This window comes from Macaca thibetana, chromosome 9 (assembly GCF_024542745.1).
Source record: "Macaca thibetana thibetana isolate TM-01 chromosome 9, ASM2454274v1, whole genome shotgun sequence".
In the NCBI taxonomy this organism is placed as follows: domain Eukaryota; kingdom Metazoa; phylum Chordata; class Mammalia; order Primates; family Cercopithecidae; genus Macaca; species Macaca thibetana.
The window spans coordinates 91,011,638-91,031,569 of NC_065586.1; the positions used below are offsets into that span (position 1 = coordinate 91,011,638).

The following is a 19,932-nucleotide window of genomic DNA, read 5'->3' on the forward strand; positions in this document are numbered from 1 at the left end:
CTTATTAGGCTCAGTTACTCTAGAGAATGAGCCTCCCTTTTCCTGTGGGGGAACATCAGTTACCTGAAAAAAGGAGCTGTGGAGGAAACCTGGGTGAGAGAGCCTCCTTTTTCAACCTCATTCCCTACCTTTTCTGACCCTCGATACCTCTTATACTGAACCCTATGGTATTGTAGTGATACAGATTAGTGTTTCCTTGTGATAAATTGTCCTCTTCTAACATTTATCAGTTAACTTCTGATATTGAAGTTAAGTTACAACTTCATCCTCTGTGCTGAGTTCATTATCACCCCTCTAACTGCTCGCTGTGTTTCAGAAATTTGTCAAAGACTAGTTGGCTGTTGCCTGTTCTTCTCACTTTTTATTAAAAGGCTAATTCTGATTTCTAATTAGGTTATTGAAATTTCAGTGACATCCTGACACAGGGACAAAAAGTATGTTATCTGCTGCAAAACCGAAACTCTTTAAATATAAATTCTAAAGAAAGGTGGAATTTACTCTAGAGGTAAATTCTAAATAAAAGTTGCTTGCAAAAGATAAAATTATTAACTCTCCTTCAAAAAATTCCTATTTTGGCAAACACCAGTTTTATGAAACATACTTCTGGAATAATAAAATTCCTTAAGTGCATCCTCTGCCTAAATGAAAACACCTTTCCTTTTTTTTATTTTTTTTATTTTTTATTTTATTTTATTTTATTTTTTGAGATGGAGTTTCGCTCTTGTTGCCCAGGTTGGAGTGCAATGGCACAATCTTGGCTCACCGCAACCTCCGCCTCCCGGGTTCAAGTGATTCCCCTATCTCAGTGTCCCGAATAGCTGGGATTACAGACATGCACCACCATGCCCAGCTAATTTTGTATTTTTAGTAGAGACGGGGTTTCTGGTCTCAAACTCCCAACCTCAAGCGATCCGCTCACCTCAGCCTCCCAAAGTGCTGGGATTACAAGTGTGAGCCACTGCACCCGGCCCAAAACACCTTTTTTATTAGTCTAACTTTTTAGATTACTTCCTAGACTGAAATTTACCTCAGGAAGTCTCACTAAAATGATAGGATTTCCACTTTTGCTTCAGGAAAGAGAGTTTTCATTTTCCTACCCTAGCATTAGAGCATGGAATTAAAAAAAAAAAAAGAATGAGAAAAGGATATCTTCAATAATGTACCAACTGTTCAAAGTGGACTTCTGTAATAAAACCAACGTTCAGTCTCAGGACAATTTATGCTGGCTCTGCTTACCACTAATTACCTCCACTGAAATCCTGACACCACCAGAGCTCTATTGCTTTTGCTACTGCCACACTATTTTACTGCTCTCAGTCTCCTCCTCCATTGTGCAAAGATGTCTTTCTTAATCATGTCATTAAATTTAGACTGATTACAGCTAGTGACAGAGAAGTTTAAAAAATGAAGCTTCTTTAAGAGAAACAGGGTGGAGGACACTGGCACCATCTTCTCAGCATTGTTCTGAAACTCACTTTGTTCATCATCTGTGGTCCTACCTGTGACCTCTGGGTGCTTCAGCAGGAGCAGGAGTCCATATCTCAGAGTGGTGCTTGTTGTGTGTGTTCCAGCAACAAACAGGTCAAATACAGTGCTAACCAAGTTTTCAACAGTGAATTCAGACTGTTGGTTGTCCTTTTCCTAGAAATAATTTCATGCAATTATCTGACAAATTATGTGCCAGCATATTTAATTACACTGGATTTTTTGAAACTCATGTCATAAAATTAGACAAAAAAAGAGACTGGAGAGTACAGTATTAGACAAAACAATGGTATGGTATGTATGGTATGGTATGGTATGGTATGGTATGGTATGGTATGGTATGGTATGGTATATGGTATGGCAGAAACAGTGTATCAGTTGACCCAAACTTCATTTCCTGCCCTGTTTTCCCAGCTTGCCCATGAATTCCATTCATGAAACTCTTTGCTGCTTAGGTTAGCCACACATCATATTATTTTTCCAAATATATATATGCAGAAGCATTTTGGTGCACTGTCTTTGTACAATTTGTGTTATATAACAGAATATTACAGACTAGGAACTTTATAAAGAAAATAAATTTGTTTCTCATGGTTCTGAAGCCTGGGAAGGTCAGGAGCATTGCACTGGCCTCTGGCAATGGCCTTCATGCTGTGTCATTACATGGCAAAAGGTAGAAAGGCACGGAAGGGTAAGTGAGTGAGCCAGAGAAGGCCAAACAATTTTATTAGGCTCCACCTAATAAACTGGCATTCAGTTTTTACACATGAACTTGAGGGGATACATTCAAACCATAGTATGAGTCTTCTATTTACTCCTTCTTACTCAAGAGACAGATGTGAAGGAGGTGTTAGGATAAACATCATCTTGGGACATGACTACTTAAATCATAAAAATGAAGGCTTCTTATATGATTTGGATCTGCGTTCCTACCCAAATGTCATGTTGAATTGTAATCCCCAGTGTTGAAGGTAGGACCTGGTGGGAAGTGATTGGATCATGGAGGCAGATTTCTTGCTTGGTACTATGTCACAATAGTGAGTGAGTTGACATAAGATCTGGTTGTTTAAAACTGTGTGGCACCTCCCCTTTTTCTCTCTGTTCCAGCTATGTAAGACATGTCTGCTTCCCCTTCACCTTCTGCCATAATTGTAAGCTTCCTGAGGCCTCCCCAGAAGCCAAGCAGATGCTGCCATGCTTCCTGTACAATCTATGAAACCATAAGTCTGTTAAAACTCTTCTCTTTATAAATGATCCAGTATCGGATATTTCTTTATAGCAATGCAAGAATGGGTTAATACAGCTTCAATACTAAATATGGTGAAAATAATCTAAAACACTTGGCTCTATGATGCTTCAGGAATACCATATTATTTCTAGTTTGACCCACCATAAAACTATTTGTATTTGAGATAAAGAAATCCACTGTTTAGTTAAGCCATTATTTACTATTTTTTCTTATTAGTAAATGAATATAATTTTAGTTAATAGAAATAGGTAATTTAGGTCCATATCATGGAAGGTGTTACAAGCCTGAATCATGAGTTTGCAATTGTCTTCTTCTGTCAAAAATTTACATAGGCTCAATATTGCCTAGAGACTCATTATGAAGCTAAAATTGTGTGTAAACACTAATGTGATGACAAAACCTAGAATGAAATATAGTGAAAGGGACACAATTCACAAAGACAAGATTAGGACAGCAAAATTATAATCCAGATAGGAGGCAACCTGCAACTTTTTCTAGGGAACAAGTTCAGAAACGAATAGGAATATAAAAAGTGAAGAGAAATGGCAATCATTAAGACAGAGATTTGAGGCACCACCTGCCCATAAAGGGTAAAGAAGAAAACAGTAGGGATAATGCAGATAGATGCCAAGGCTAAGGGACTAACTGAATGAAGTGCTCATTAGTTGAAAGTCAAGATAGAGAAAGTAATTGGCAAAGATAAGTAGTTTCTTTTAGGACTGAGATGATATGACACAGAATTGACAATAAAGAGGCAGTCTTTAATATTGAGTACAGGGAATCATAAATATACCAATATATTACTTTCTAACCAATCCCTAGGCCAGCCTTACTTTGATAATATTTTTATAATCTACAGGTGACATGTGACATGTCTAATATTATGTAATAAACACCATTAAGATAAAACAAATACTCTCAAAACCTATACTTGCTAGACAAAGATAGTCATCTCCCTTGGTACCAACAGCTTCATGGTTTTCTAAACTCATGAAGGTAAAGTTACTTTTAAGTCACAGCCAGGCACAGTGGCTCACGCCTGTAATCACAGCATTTTAGGAGGCTGAGGCAGGTGGATCACTCAAGGTCAGGAGTTCAAGATCAGCCTGGCCAATATGGTGAAACCCCATTTCTACATTTTTTTTTAAATACCCAGGCATGGTGGCAGGCACCTGTAATCCCAGCTACTCAGGAGGCTGAGGAAGGGTAATCACTTGAACCCAAGAGGCAGAAGCTGCAGGGAACCAAGATCATACCACTGCACTCCAGCCTGGCAACAGAGCCAGATTGTGTCTCAAAAAAATTACTGTTAGTAAGAAAAGCATTATGCTCATAAACTAATATTAATATGTCAATTCTGTTGAAGTGAATTTGGAGATTTTCAGGTAATATGCACATAGCCTATAATAATTAAGCTAGACTATACAAAACAATGTTTGAAGAAATTAAGAAAATCTAAATACATGGAAGGATATTTATTTCATAGATTGAAATGCTAATATTCTTATGGTGGCATTACTGGGGTAATGTCACAATTACTGGGAAGTTCAGGAATCAATGGCTGCACTAAAGCAACCATTGACCCTGCATAATCTGTCTGAAGAAATTATTTTGGGACTCTAAAGCCTAGTCAAACAATTGTAGCACCCAGGGAAGTAAGGGATAAAGAAAGCAACTGGTAAGTTTCAGTAAATTTGGCATCTTTCATAGAGGCTAACATCCCTTATAGCTGTTACATGGCAATTTGGGGAACAGTGTACTGTGTGGCCGGTGCAGTTTCTTGGTTCCAAACTGGACAACAGAAACATTTTCCTTCAAAAATCGGGGTTGTATCGTTTGATTGTTGATGAAATAGTACAGAGGCTGGCCAATGTTTCAATCCCCACGGGCTCAAGCGACTTCCCCAGTGACATTACATGTGATGAATTAAAGAGAAAAAACTTTTCTCTTTTATTTTTTGTCCTTTTGATGCTTAATCCAGGGACTTAAGAAAACCTTTGTCAGATCATTACCTGACTGTAGAAATAACAGTACAATGACTTAAGTGATCACATAAGACAAAAAATACAGTCTTTGCAATAATATTTTGGAAAAGTCACTAAACAAATTGATGACTGAAGCATTCATCAAGCAACATCAGCAATGGCTAGACGATGAAAACATCTTATTTTCAGGTTTAATGCCTTACAATATGTGAAATGTCTACTTCTCAACAAAAATTACGTAGCATATAAAGAATCAAGTAATATAGTGCATTAGCAACTAAAAAAGGAATTTGACAGAAACCATCCCAGAGGAAGCCCAGACATTGGACTTACTAAAAAAACCTTTAAATATCTAACATTTCCTCAGAGAGCTGAAGAAAATGATGTACAAGGAATGATATAACAGAAATTTTCAGGGAAACTACTACAAAAGAAACAAAATATACCAGGAAAGAAGTCAAGAAGGAATCAAAACTTTCAGTAGATAAAAAATGATCAGACAAAAATAGGGCAATATTGTGGAAATTGAGGGAAAAATAAAGATACAAAACAAATTTAAAATAGCATTATAGCAGAAATAAGTCCTTTGATGTAGCTTATCACTTTCATTGTAAATGGAAATACTAAGGGCACATAGCATGACTGAATTTGCCATTTAAAATACAGGTCTGGAAGGAATGGGCTCTTTAATAGAAAGTTATATGCTGTCTATAAGAGGCTCACCTTATACCAAAAGAAACAATAATCCTGAAAGCAAAAAATAGAAAACTATTTTCCATGCAAATTTTGGCTGAAGCAAGATAGAATGGCTATATTAATACCACAAAAAGATTTTATGCTAAAATTCTTAAGATAAGCAAATAAAGGTATTTTCTGTTGGAATCAAGGATGAATTCATCACAAAGATATAAAATTATTAATGTGTGTGCACCAATCAATACACGTCCAAAATATGTGACACAAAATTTGGCAGCATTGAAGGGACAAATAGATTTCACACAAAAATAGTGAGAAATTTCAGTACCAAATTTTCACTAATAAAACATCTAGACAAAAGATTAATGGGAAACTTCTCAAGTGCAACTTTCTCCAGGTAGAGAATAAACACTTTTGAATAATTTTTAAGACCAAAATCATACAAAATATCTTCTCAAGCCACAACATAATGGACTTAGAAATCAGTAACAGGAAGAAAATTAAATATCAAACAACATGGTGTTTAACAACCAGTGTGTTAAAGAAAAAAAATTATTAGGGAAATTAGAAAATATTGAGAGATAAATGAAAATAAACACTAAATTATCAAAATAATGATACACAACAAAAGAAGTTCTTGGAAGAAAATTTACAGCAGTAGACATCTACATTTAAAAAGAAACAAGTGCTTGAATCAACATTACAACCTAGGAACTAGCAAAAGAATATCAAACTAAACTCAAAGACAATAAATGGAAGCAGAGATAAATGAAAAAAGATAATTAAGTCCAATAGATTCTGGCAATACAACAAACAATGACACCAAATATTGGTTCTCTGAAAAGATCAACAAAATTGACAAATGTCTAGCAAGACAGACCAAATAAAAAGAAAAAGAGAAGACACCAATAACTAAACTCAAAAATGAGAGCAGGGACATTACCACTAAAGCCTCTCTTTATTTAGGTCATCTAATTTATTGGTGTACAATTGTTTATAGTAATCTTTTATAATCCTTATTATTTCTTATTTACACTTCTATGGATTACAAATCCTCTCACAGTTTGATATCCGCCAGCTTCTTATTACTTTCTCTTTGTGTATGTTGTAGATCCTTCCAATGATCTCTCTGCTAGGTTCCATTACTCTCCCCTTACTCCATCTGGGCTATGATTATTCACCTGTAATTTTGGTTCTCCTTTCTGCAGAGAATCGGTCACTGACATCTGTTGTCAGCCAACTGGAGAAGCACTCTGATGCCTCAAGCTGTGGACAGATCTGTGGGATGTGCAGTGGCTTGGCTCTGTTCTTAGCTCCAGAGAAGAGCAATGTTGGGCAGAGCAGGACCAAGCTGACCTGTCCCCTGGTCCCCTAGCAGCAGGTGCAAGCACAACCTCTGATGAGGTTGGCAGAGGACTAATAGACACTCTGTGAGGTTTCCTTGGTAATAAATAGCCTTAGTGTGGTGGTTTTCTCATATGTCAGCTGTAGTAGTAATGTACTAGGCATGTGAACAGGCTCAAGACTTCCTGTCCAGCTGGGGTGATGTGAATAATGGTGTTATATGTGAATAATGTGTGTTAGGTCACACAAAATATTTTTCCTTCCCAAAAGCTGTGCTATTGTGTCAGCAGATGTTGTAATGGGCTGTGTGTATTGGCCTCTGGCCAGTAGGCGGTACTTGCAAAAGACAGCCAGCATCAGTGGTAGCTATGAGATTTGTAGTTGGCTTCTGTTACCCAGGGGAACATGTAGAAGAATGAAATCGAATGCCTATCTCTTACCATAAACAAAAATTAACTCAAGATGGATTAAAATCTCAAATCTAAGACTTGAGACCATAAAAATTCTGGATGAAAACCTATGAAAAACTCTTCCAGACATTGGCCTAGGCTAATAATTTAAGCAATTTCAACAATAACAACAATTGACAATGGGACTTAATTAACTAAAAGAACTTCCACACAGCAAAAGCAACTATGAGCAGAATAACTAGACAACTTGTAGAATAAAAAAAAATATCTGCAAACTATACCTCCAACAAAAATCTAATATCCAAAATCTACAAGGAACTCAAACAAATCAACAAGAAAAAAAAACAAATAATCCCAAGAAAAAGTAGACAGGCAAGTCACAGCAGCTCACTCCTATCATCCCAGAATGTTGGGATGCCAAGGCAGAAGGAGCACGTGAGCCCAGGAGTTCGAGACCAGCCTGGGCAATATGGTGAACCTTTATATCTACAAAAAGAAAAAAGAAAAAATTTAGTGGGACATAGTGGCACATGGCTGTAGTCTGAGCTGCTCAGGAAGCTGAGGGAGTGGAAGGATCATTTGAGCCCCAAAGATTGAGGCTGCAGTGAGCTGTGAGCAAACCACTGTACTTCAGCCTGGGCAACAGAATATACACTGTCTCAGGAAAAAAAAAAAAAAAAAGAAAGAAAGAAAAAAAAAACTGGGCAAATGGCATGAACAGATATTTCTCAATAGAAGATATACAAATGGCAAACAAACATATTAATTTTTTTGAAGTTCAACATCACCAGTAACCAGGGAAATGCAAATCAAAATGACAATGAGGCACCACATTTACCCTAGTCAGAATGACCATTATTAAAAAGTCAAAAAAACAATAGACGTTGGTGTGGGTACAGAGAAAAGGAACACTTATACACTGCTGGTGGGAATGTAAAATAGTATAACCTCTATGGAAAACAGTATAGAAATTTCTCAGACAACCAAAAGTAGATCTATTATTCAATCCAGGAACCCCACTCTTGGTTATCTACCCAAAGGAAAAGAAGTCATTATATCAAAAAGACACCTGCACATGCCTGTTTATTGCAACACAATTTACAATTGCAAAGATATGGAGTAAATTTAAGTGCCCATTAACTTAAGAGTGAATGAAAAAATAAGACATATTATAAGTGAGAACATGCAGTATTTGATTTTTCATTCTTGAGTTACTTCACTTGGTATAACAGCCTCCAATTCCATCCAAGTTGCCACAAAAGACATTATTTTATTCTTTTTATGGTAGAGTGGTAGCATGAATGAACTATGCAGTTATCATGCTATGTGAAAAAGTCCAGTCACAAAAGACAAATATCGTATGATTTGATTTTTATGAAGTACCTAAAACAGTTAAATTCATAGACACAGAAAACAGGATGTTTTGGTTTGTTAGAATGGTTGCTAGGGGCTGGGAGGAGGGAGAAATTGTACATTGGGTATAGAGTTTCTATTTTGCAAGATGAAGTAATTCTGGAAATAGAGGTGATGGTTGTAAAACAATGTGAATGTACTTAATGTCCCTAAATTATGCATTTAAAATGTCTGATATAGCAACTTGTATGTTATGCATATTTTGACACACTTTTCAAAAATGTTTAAGGCTTATACATCATGACAACGTAGAATCTTTTTTTTTTTTTTTTTTTTTTTTTTTTTTTTTGAGACGGAGTCTCGCTCTGTCGCCCAGGCTGGAGTGCAGTGGCGCGATCTCGGCTCACTGCAAGCTCCGCCTCCCGGGTTCACGCCATTCTCCTGCCTCAGCCTCCCGAGTAGCTGGGACTACAGGCGCCCACAACCGCGCCCGGCTAATTTTTTGTATTTTTAGTAGAGACGGGGTTTCACCGTGGTCTCGATCTCCTGACCTTGTGATCCGCCCACCTCGGCCTCCCAAAGCGCTGGGATTACAGGCGTGAGCCACCGCTCCCGGCGACAACGTAGAATCTATACCAGAAATGCAAGAGTGGTTCAACAAGAAAATCAATCACTTTAATACATCACATTATTAGCATGAAAGGAAAGAAACAATATGATTATCTCAAGAGAAGCAGAAAAAGCATAGGACAAAATTCAATACTCTTCAGGGTAAAATCACCCAAAAACTATGAACACAAGGAAAATTCATTATCATAATAAAATATATTTATAAAAACTCCAAAGGTACTTCATACTAAATTGTGAAAGTCTAAAAGCTTATGCCCTAAAATCAGGGAGGAAAAAAAAAATGTATACACTTTCACCACTACTATTCAGCGTAGTACTTAAAGTCCAAACCAGAACAATTAGGCAACCAAAAGATATAAAAGGCATTTAGATAACAAAGGAAGATGTAAAACTATTTCTATTTAAAGATAACAGGATTCTATATAAAGATAAGTCCATACAATTCACACAAAAAAACTAGAGCTAATAAGTTATATTAGTCCATTCTCATGCTGCTAATAAAAACATATCTGAGACTTGGTAATTTATAAAGAAAAGAGGTTTAATTGGCTAGGGAGGCCTCAGGAAACTTACAGTCATGGTGGAAGGGAAAGCAAGAGGATATGTTTATGTCCTTCTTCCCAAGGCAGCAGGAAGGAGAAGAATGAGAGCTGAGCAAAGGGGGAAACCCCTTATAACACCATGAGATCTCAAGAGAACTTACTCACTATCATGGAAATATCATGGGGGAAACTGCTCCCATGATTCAGTTACCTCCTTCCAGGTCCCTCCCACCACATGCGGGGAATATGGGAACTATAATTCAAGATGAGATTTGGGTGGGGACACAGACAAACCATATCATAAATGTTTTAGGCAAAATCTCAGAGTATAAGATCAATGCAAAACTCAGCTGTGCCCCAGCAATGAACAATCTGAAAATGAAATCAAGGAAATAATTACATTTGCAATAGCATGCAAAGGAATGAAAGCTCTAAAAATCTATAAACAAGGAGGTGAAAGATTCTCACACTGAAAATAATCAAACGTTGCCTAAAACAATATAAAAATATCTAAATAATAAAAAAACTCATACTCTAGGGTTGAAAGACATAAGATTGTTAAGATGGCAATGCTCCCCAAAGAATCTTTACACTGTAAAGATTCAGTGTAATCACTATTAAAATTCTAATGGCCTGTTTTGCAGAAATGGGAAAATCAATCCAGAATTTATATGCAACTACAGGGAATGGAATGAATTTCCAACTTGAAAACTTCGAAACAAAGCTATATTAGTGAAAGCAGTGTGGTACTGGCATAAGGAAAGACAAGATTAATGGAATAAAATTTAAATCCCAACATAAATGTAAACATCTAAAAGGTAAAATCCCAAACATAAATGTAAAAATGAAAATAGTGTGGTACTGGCACAAGGAAAGAGAAGAACAATGGAATAAAATTTAAATCCCAAACATAACTGTAAACATCAATAGCCAGTTCATTTTCAACAAGCATCCCAAGACCATTCAGTCTAAAGGAAGAGTTTCTTCAACAAACAGTGCTGCAACAATTTGATAACCAAATGCAAAAGAATGAAGTTAGACTCCTACTTCATTCCATATGCAAAATATAACTGAAAGTGGATGAAAAACTCAAATATGAGTTAAAACTATAAAATTCTTAGAATAAAACATAGGGGTAAATATTAATGCCTTCAGATTTGGCAATGAATTCATAGATTTGACACTAAAGCAACGAAAGATTAAATAGATAAACTGGACTTTAGAAAAGTAAAATGCTTTTGTACATCAAATCAAAAAATAGAGAAAAAAGGAAACAAACAAAATAAATAAAATAATAAAACTAAAATGTTTGTACATCAAAGAACATAATTAAGAATGTGAAATCACAACCTACAGAATGGAAGAAACTATTTTTCTTATCATACATACATAGGGATTTAATGTTCAGAATGCACAAATAATTCTTACAGTTCAACAATAAAATGATAAGCAACTCAATTAAAGAACGCACAAAGGATTTGAATAACATTTCTATAAAGAACATATGAAAATAGGAAAAAATATATGAAAAGATGTTCATTTTTCATTGGTCATTAAGTATATATAAGTCAAAATCACAATGAAATTCCACTTTTCACTGACACAAAATACTGTAAAATTAAAAAATATTAACAGATGGAAAAATAGGAACCCTCAAATATTGCCAGTGGAATTGTAAAATGGTGCATTCGGTTTACAAATGTTAATTGCTTCTCAAAAAATTAGACATAAAATTACCACATGACCCAGAATTAACACTCCTAGGACTATACCCAAGGAAAATGAAAGTATGTCCATGAAGAAACTTATAACAAATATACATAGCAGCATTATTTATAAAAGCCATAAGATGAAAATAACACAAATATACACCAACAGATGAATAATAAACAAATTGTTATGTCTACATGTATAATGGAATATTAGCCACAAAAAACCAAAAATGCTGACACATGCTACAACTTTTTGGAGCCTCCATGTCATTATGGTAAGTGAAAGAAGTCAGAAACAAAGGTCACATATGCTAGCAATAGGGAAATCCATAGAGACAGAAAGCAGATTACTATTTACTACATGATGAGGTGGGAATGAGATGTGATCATTTAATGACTATAGTATATTTTTATGGAGTGATAAGTTTTGAAAGTAAAGAGAGCTGTTAATTGCACAACATTGTGATTACATTAAATACCAATAAAGTATACACTTTAAATTGGATAATGTATGGATTGTGATTTCCACCTCAATCTTTAAATGTCATAATTCATTGAATCAATCTACAGATTTAATGCAATTCTTGTCAAAATCCCAACTGAATTCTTTGGGGAAATGAACAAGCTTATCTTAAAATTCATGTGGAGACTCAACGAACCCGAAATAAACCAAATAGTCTTCAGAAGAACAAACTTGGCCGGGTGTGGTGGCACATGCCTGTAATCCCAGCACTCTGGGAGGCAGAGGCAGGCCAATTACAAGGTCAAGAGATCGAGACCATCCTGGCCAACGTGGTGAAATCCTGTTTCTACTAAAAATACAAATATTAGCTGGGCGTGGTGGTGTGCATCTGTAGTCCCAGCTACTCGGGAGGCTGAGGCAGGAAAAGCACTTGAACCTGGGAGTCAGAAGTTGCAATGAGCCAGGATTATGCCACTGCACTCCAGGCTGGCAATAGAGCGAGACTCCATCTCAAAAGAAAAGTAAAAATACAAATAAAAATAAAAAAAATAAAAGAACAAACTTTGAGGACTCTCATTTCTTGATTTTAAAACTTGATACTATGGTATCAAACTATTGCATTTAAGATGTAGCTATAGTAATTTATCTATAGTAATTCAGTATAGTAATTCAGCTATAGTAATTAAGATTTCAAAATGATGTATTACCGGCATAAGGACAGAAATAGATCATTTGGGAAGAATTGGGAGCCCACAAACAAACTTTCCCCTTTATAATCAATTGGTGTTTGGTAAGATTGCCAAGACAATTCAGTAGGAACAAAAAGAGTTTGTTCAATAAACAGCGCAGTGACAACAGGATTCATGCTTACAGGTTACCTGAGAGACACCAACCTCTAACTCCTTATTGGTGCAAATTCACTTCAGGTTGCACCAAATTCAGGTTTCTCTGTTCCATCCACCTACTCTTTCTTACCATCTACCTCTCCACAAACTACTCAACCCATCTGAAACCTCTCCCCTGTTCCTTACTGTGAATAATTTAAGGTATATTTCAATCTATGGGACATTCAGGAAGTCCACCTTGGTTAAGCCATTCTTTTCCATTCTCACATACATTATGTGTAATGATAATGCCCATATTCAATTTATGGTAATATTTTATATTTGCTACCTCATTTGTAATTGCTTCCCTTTGGCTGCAGTGTCCATTCTATTCTCCTCTGGTAGATTATTTTTATTTGAAGAAGAATGTCAATGTATTCTAGCCATTTGATAATCTTATGTTTTCCATGATGTTTACTGCAGACACATAAATACTATATATTCTTAAAATGCTAATCAAGCATTATGGGTCTGACCATTTAAACATTCCTAATAATTAGAGAAGGATTTAATAAAGCACGAAATGGAAAAGAAATCAAAATGCTGATCTGTTGCAAACATCTTACCTGCTCCATTTTAATCAGGAAGCAATCAATAAAGTCCCGAGGATTGTTAATGTCCAGTGATTCTTGGTGTTCTTTTACTTTCTCCAAAATATAACTTTTTGTAAAAGCACCATTTTTAAGGAATTTGTTGTGAGTCCCTGGGAAGTAATCGATGAGAAAAGGAAAAATATTGCAAACCTAAAAAAAAAAAATTATTAAATATAAACACATCATAAAGACATATGTACCATATACCAAGTCCTGATTAGAAATTATAGCTATAAATATAAATAATATATGGTATAGATCTTAATGGGTAAATTTTTATTGTGAATGTACAGCAGTTCTCTCTACTCACAGAAAGATTTGAGGGAGAAAATTCTGACCAGAGAATAGAAAATGAGAGTTATTTTCTATATAATACATTATTTTTATTGAATAAAAGTATCTTTATGTCAATTTTCTCATTTTTACAACAATTCTTGCCTACAACCTTGAAATATAAGACGGTATAAAGTACTATGATTCACATTTTGTAGATGACACCAATGTAAGGGAGTTTGGTCAACGTGACTGGAGCACAAAGATAGTCCCTGCTATTTTCATTTCTACATAGCAGCCTCAAAAATGGAACAAGTATTTTAGAAATTGGAGGCGCTCAAAGATACCTTGAATCCCAACTGTACACCTAAGCAGTTAAGTGACTTCCGTAGGATCACACAACTATTATTCAGGCAGAGCCTAGGGCATGCTAGCTCAGCACAGGGTAAAATTGGGATGTTTGTTTCTGGTTCATACACTATAAAGCCAATTATTTTGTCATTCCTAATCCAGTTACCTCATCAGCCAGGATCCCAAATGGAGCACCAAACACCCCTGCCCTACTCCGTGTTTTCTGGTAGCTTCTAGGGTCACCTATATCTATCTATATATATATATACACACACACACACACACACACATATATATATACACACACACATATATACACACATACATACACACACACACACACACACACACACACACACACACATATATATATATATATATATTTTATATATTTTTTTTTTTTTCTTGAGACAGAGTCTCGCTCTGTTGCCCAGGCTGGAGTGCAGTGGTGCAATCTCGGCTCACTGCAAGCTCTCCCTCCTGGGCTCACACCATTCTCCTGCCTCAGCCTCCTCCTGAGTAGTTAGCACGACAGGCGCCCGCCACTGCGCCCGGCTAATTTTTGTATTTTTAGTAGAAACGGGGTTTCACCTTGTTAGCCAGGATGGTCTCGATTTCCTGACCTCGCGATCCGCCTGCCTCGGCCTCCCAAAATGCTGGGATTACAGGCGTGAGCCACCGCGCCTGGCTTATTCTTTCTTCTTGAAGGAGATATTCCCTTCCCAAATTAGGATATTTCTGCCAAGTAGTATGGTGAAGAGGTCTCTAAGTGTGAACTGGAGGACGAAACTAGTGAGTAATGGAAGCCTTCAGAAAAGGCCCAGATGTCCATGGAATGACATGGGCATGTTTTTGGGTGGTCATCAAAGTACAGAAACACGGCTTTGGGGTTTAGTAGGAAAGCCACGAGTCAGGAAGCTAACAGACTTGAAAGCCAGGCCAATATTCAGGCATTAAGTTTCTTTGTGTAAAATGAAAGGCTCAGTCATCTTTCCCAGATGTTTACTTGAGGACTGTGGCGTTCAAACATGCACTTCAAGGATTAGTTCACACAGAATTTTGGACTTAAAAGAAAAGACAGTGATTTTTTGGGAAGATAAAATCCTGGCCTCACCTGGATCCATGGGGTGCTTGCAATCCTGAAGTTCTCGTTGAATCTTTCCATTAAGGTAAGAAAATTCTTATCTTCATACTGAAATCGATTTTGGAAAACGATGGAGCAGATCACATTGCAGGGAGCACAGCCCAGGATGAAAGTGGGATCACAGGGTGAGGCTAAAGGATTGGAAACAACTTTAAAATTCAATTAAAATATAAATAATTTTAAAATATGCATTTGTTAAGATGTAAAGGAAATTTAGAAATTGTAAGCAATTCCTGACAAATTCCTCTTGCACCCCAAAAATAAAAATCAGCATGTGTGAAATCAGCGCATCAGTTTTACCTGAAATCTGAGTGGAGCATAACAACCTAGATCGTTAAAGACTGGCATTTCATATGTGGCAATTCACACCCACTGCCTTTATTTAAACCCTTATAACCCAAGGTGTCTGCTATTTTGGAATTAAAAGAAGACGTTCTAAAAACTCTAATTGCGTTTTTCAAGCAGAATCACATCTGTCTGGAAAGCCTGTGGACAATAAAGCACAAAGGGAGAGAAAAGTTGAGGACCTAGAAACTTTTTATACATAATAAATAGCTAAAAGAATTGTGTTACATTAGTAAAGAGGAACTAAAGTTAGAGAGACTGTGGGTGAATTCACGTGGTTAAAGAAAAAAAAATGTAAAAAGCAGAATATGTCCATGTTATTCGAGAAGAAAAACTAATATAAATGAACTATAAACATGAAAGTGATTTTCTTATCCAAAAAATAAAATGAAAACTTTTTATTTCAATATAAATCCCAGTAAGGCAAACAAAAAGTAAAAGTAAATTGATAATGGAGACTTTTTATTTCTTATTTCAATGTTTAAAACAATGAATTTCATTTCTTAGGAACTATTGTTTATTATTCCCAGTCATGCTCCAAATTTAATTCATTTGGACAAAACCACTCTTGAAGATTCTGGGACATTGTTCCATATAGCCATCAAGATAAGCATGTTTTAATAAATTTTTAAATTTTCACCATATGTTAGAGTAAGTATATCATTTTATGGGTAAATAAATTATAAGAAAGGTTTTCTTTTTTAGTAGGGGGGGTTCTCTAAGTGAAATTGTTGTAATCAAGTGATGAATAAACTTTATATGTAAGGAGTTCCCAAATTCACATCTATATATCCTAAATAAGGTGAAGTAAATTGAAAGTGTTCTAAATAAATGGAAGGACATTAAACAACAGGAAACCTGTTGAGTTAGCTGCTTTCAAGCTGGGTTCCTGTAAACATAACAGTGTTCTAAGCTTTCAGAAAAAGTTTTATTGTAGCTGAGGGCATGGAGGGTAATTTCAGAAGCCTTGAGGATTGTATGTGTGCATGTGTTTATGTGTTTACTGAGGTAAAATTTGATTTTCAGTCTTTCCATTCACTGCGCTTAGAAGAGAGAATTTTTTAAAAGTTAATTTGGAATCCTAGCTGATATTCAGATTCACTGTGACAAGCCCTTCATAGGTAAGTAGAGTTGGCACGGGGAAGAAAGGAATTACCATAAATGTCCAAGCTAAAATCCAATAAACAAGAGGAAAAGATAAGCAAAACTGAAAGCAGAGCCTAATTACATTTAAGAAAAACAGAATAAAGAGTTATTCACAATAGTTAAACAGATCATTTATAAATTGGTATTTATATATTTTGCTGAAACATACCATAGCATATGCTTACTCAAAATTTATAAATTGCTATAATAAGTAATGGTTAATAAAAAATAATTAATCCTGATATTTTCCAAATAATACCGTATTTCCTGAGAAATAACAACTGAGAACTGCACTGAGATACAATTAAACAGGTAAAACCATACATAGTATCACCACTGGCCAAAACTATAGGCATGGACCTGGGAGAAATCCCCAGACATGTCAGTGAGTTTGACCATATGAATAAAGTTCAGTTAAATGAAAGCACATGTCACTTGGTTCACGTTCCATAAGGGTGTGATGGGGTAATTCCCACCATGTTCACTAGCCAAGTATTTTCTGGTGAAATGTTCTGAAAGCTGGAACCCAGGTTTATGCTATAGGGGAAACATTGCTGTTTAATGCTTTTCAAAAATGAACTGAAGACCTGCATTTATGATTTCTAATTTGAAAACAAGGAAACAAAATTGAGGAGAAAACAGGATTAAATGACCTTTTATACACACACTGTGTGCATTATCATGCCTGTACACCCACAAAGACACACACAAGCTCCCTTTTCTCTCTGCTTTAAACCTCCCTCCACCACTCGGGGGCTGACAACCAGGATGCTCAATGAAGATCTGACCATCCTTGAAATGTACCAAGAACATCCTTAGTAAAGAGAGCTGACTGTTAAGGTCAGTGATGCAGAGTAGAGTCACTCACCATTGGTTTTTCTCAACTCCTCCACAATACAGCGGGCTTCCTTTTGAACGCAGTCCTCAATGCTTCTCTTACCCATCCCAAAATTTCGCAAGGTCAAAAGAGAGAAACGCCGCATCTCTTTCCATCTCTTTCCAGTGCTGAAAATGATTCCTAACAAAAAAAGAACAGAAACTAGGAGGGGATTCTCAGGTAAAGAAGATGAAGATGAAACTCAACAGCCATGCAGATGGGCTAAGCTCTGCCTTCAAGTCTCTGCTTTTCATCCTCCTAACCCTAATTACCAATGCTGACACAGGCACCTGCACACCTACCATGCCCTTTCTGACTTCTTTCAATTAGTGGCAAAGCACCTCTCTCGGAAAACTCCTCTCCATGATCAATCAGGGCTTCCTTCAGAGCTTCATATCCATGCAAAACCACAGTGGGCTTTAGGCCAAAATACACAGTGAACACAGGGCCTTAGAGTTTTGAGAACTGGGAAAGGAGATGCAAATAGCAGCAAAATAAGTGGCTGTTTGGTTCAAATATTATGTATGATTCAGACTGCTATTATCATTGTATAGTTTAATGTTTATATTTATTACACACAGATTTGATATTTCTGAATTTTATACATAAATGTGATAGTGATTGTTATAGCTGCCATTTTAGATGGCCTGTGACATGCCGTGTAATGACCCAGGCAATTGGTACACAAGTCACGGTTCATCCTCACTTTAACACATTCAGCACATTTATTTGCCCTGTTTTATAAATAAAGAAACGGAGGTCAGGAGAACTCCAAATTCATTTTCAGAGTCCCACAGGTAGTCTATAGAAGCTCCAAACTGGAACTTCTGCTAATTTAAACTCTGATGCCTGAGCAATTTATCAGTCCCCCGTGTCCACCTTGAGACCAATACCCAGCTGACAATTTTAGTGTCACCTGGAAGGCTCCAACAGTAAGGATTCTGACTCAGCAGTCCTGTGATGAACACTAGTAATCCATATTTTATAAGGCACTCCAGGTGATTCTAATGCCAAGTCAAGTTTCTAACTGCTGCTACTGCCAATACAGAAAAAGTAAGCACCACAGAGACAGAAACAGGACATTCAGCATCTGCTGGAAGAACAATGTCTTCCATCCTCCAGCAACCTTAGCCACAGATGGCAGCTTTATACAGAATTCAAAAGAACTCTGTTACCACCAATTGGTCCCTGACTGAATATGTCTTTCTTTCATCTACTTATGTTGATCCTGAACCCATAGCTGTTGCCTTCACATTAAGCATTAATTTATTCTTCAGAGAACTTCAATTTTCATAGCAATTCTGAATAAAACATATGATTAATAGAATAGATGACTTATTGGATGACATCTTTAAACTCATACACTTTCCTTACAATTTACCTTCAGCCAAAAATTAGAGCAAAGTGGTATGAAGCAAAAAAGAGAACCATCACTCCAAACTTTTTCCACTATATTGATTTGATTCTACCGTATACTGACCAAAATGTTTCTCCACTCACAAAATGCATTAACTCATCCCACTATTTCCCACAATGACAGAATGGAAAAGACAAGAGAAATAGCAAAGTTTGCAGGGAGTATTTTGCTTTACAGTGATCCATTTTAATAGTGTGGTACCAGGAATATATTTTATTTAAAAATAGAAGTCAAAGAACTTACCCTTTTCAAGTCACTGGAGGAATATAAAGCATACTTACATTGCTGAAAGATTTGCTGATATTCCTAATATCTAACTGTAGGATATTTCCAATAATAGGGAGAGGAGTGGGGCCAGGAGGGAGCTTCCCTCTCCCAGAACTCTGTCTCCAGAGTGAAAGGAGAAGCAAACAGGAGACACAGAGCACCAGGACCACAAAAGGATCCATTGAAGCCTTCTCTTCTTACTAAGACAACTGGCAGCTTGCACTGCAAGCCTTTTATATCTCTCCCCGCTAATTCAGGCATGCCTCGTTAACATGTAAGGTGACCAATCACCTAGATACACGTTATGCTATTTTCTGAATGGACTTTGGCTCATTGAGCAATTAAAAATATTTTTTAGTCTTGTTGTCTTTTTCTTTCCAGTGTCCACCTAGGACACTGTGGTTTAATTGCATTGGATTGGAGTCAAGGTAGTGATAATTACAAACATAAAAGACCCTGGTTGTTTCAATGTGCAAAGATGATGGAGAAACACTGAAGTCATTTAGACTGGATGCTAGAAAATCACTCAAAAGTCAGTATTCTCACATTAATGACCAGTTGGGAATTTATGACTTTGAGAGAAATCAGTGTATTCTATGCCTCATATAAAGAAAAATGTATCGTAATGCTACTTCAAATAATAGGAAACTTTGATAATGAAAGCCTTTCAGATATTTAATATAATTGACTAAAAATACATCACTCTAAATCATTAAAAAGTCAGGAAACAACAGGTGCTGGAGAGGATGTGGAGAAATAGGAACAA

The 19,932-nt window shown here is 36.3% G+C and overlaps 1 pseudogene; it reads right to left on the reverse strand.

Annotated features, from left to right (window-relative positions):
- Positions 1-19,389, reverse strand: part of LOC126962033 (cytochrome P450 2C20-like) — a 31,740-nt pseudogene extending 12,351 nt beyond the window's left edge.
- Between the last annotated feature and the right edge of the window lie 543 nt (positions 19,390-19,932).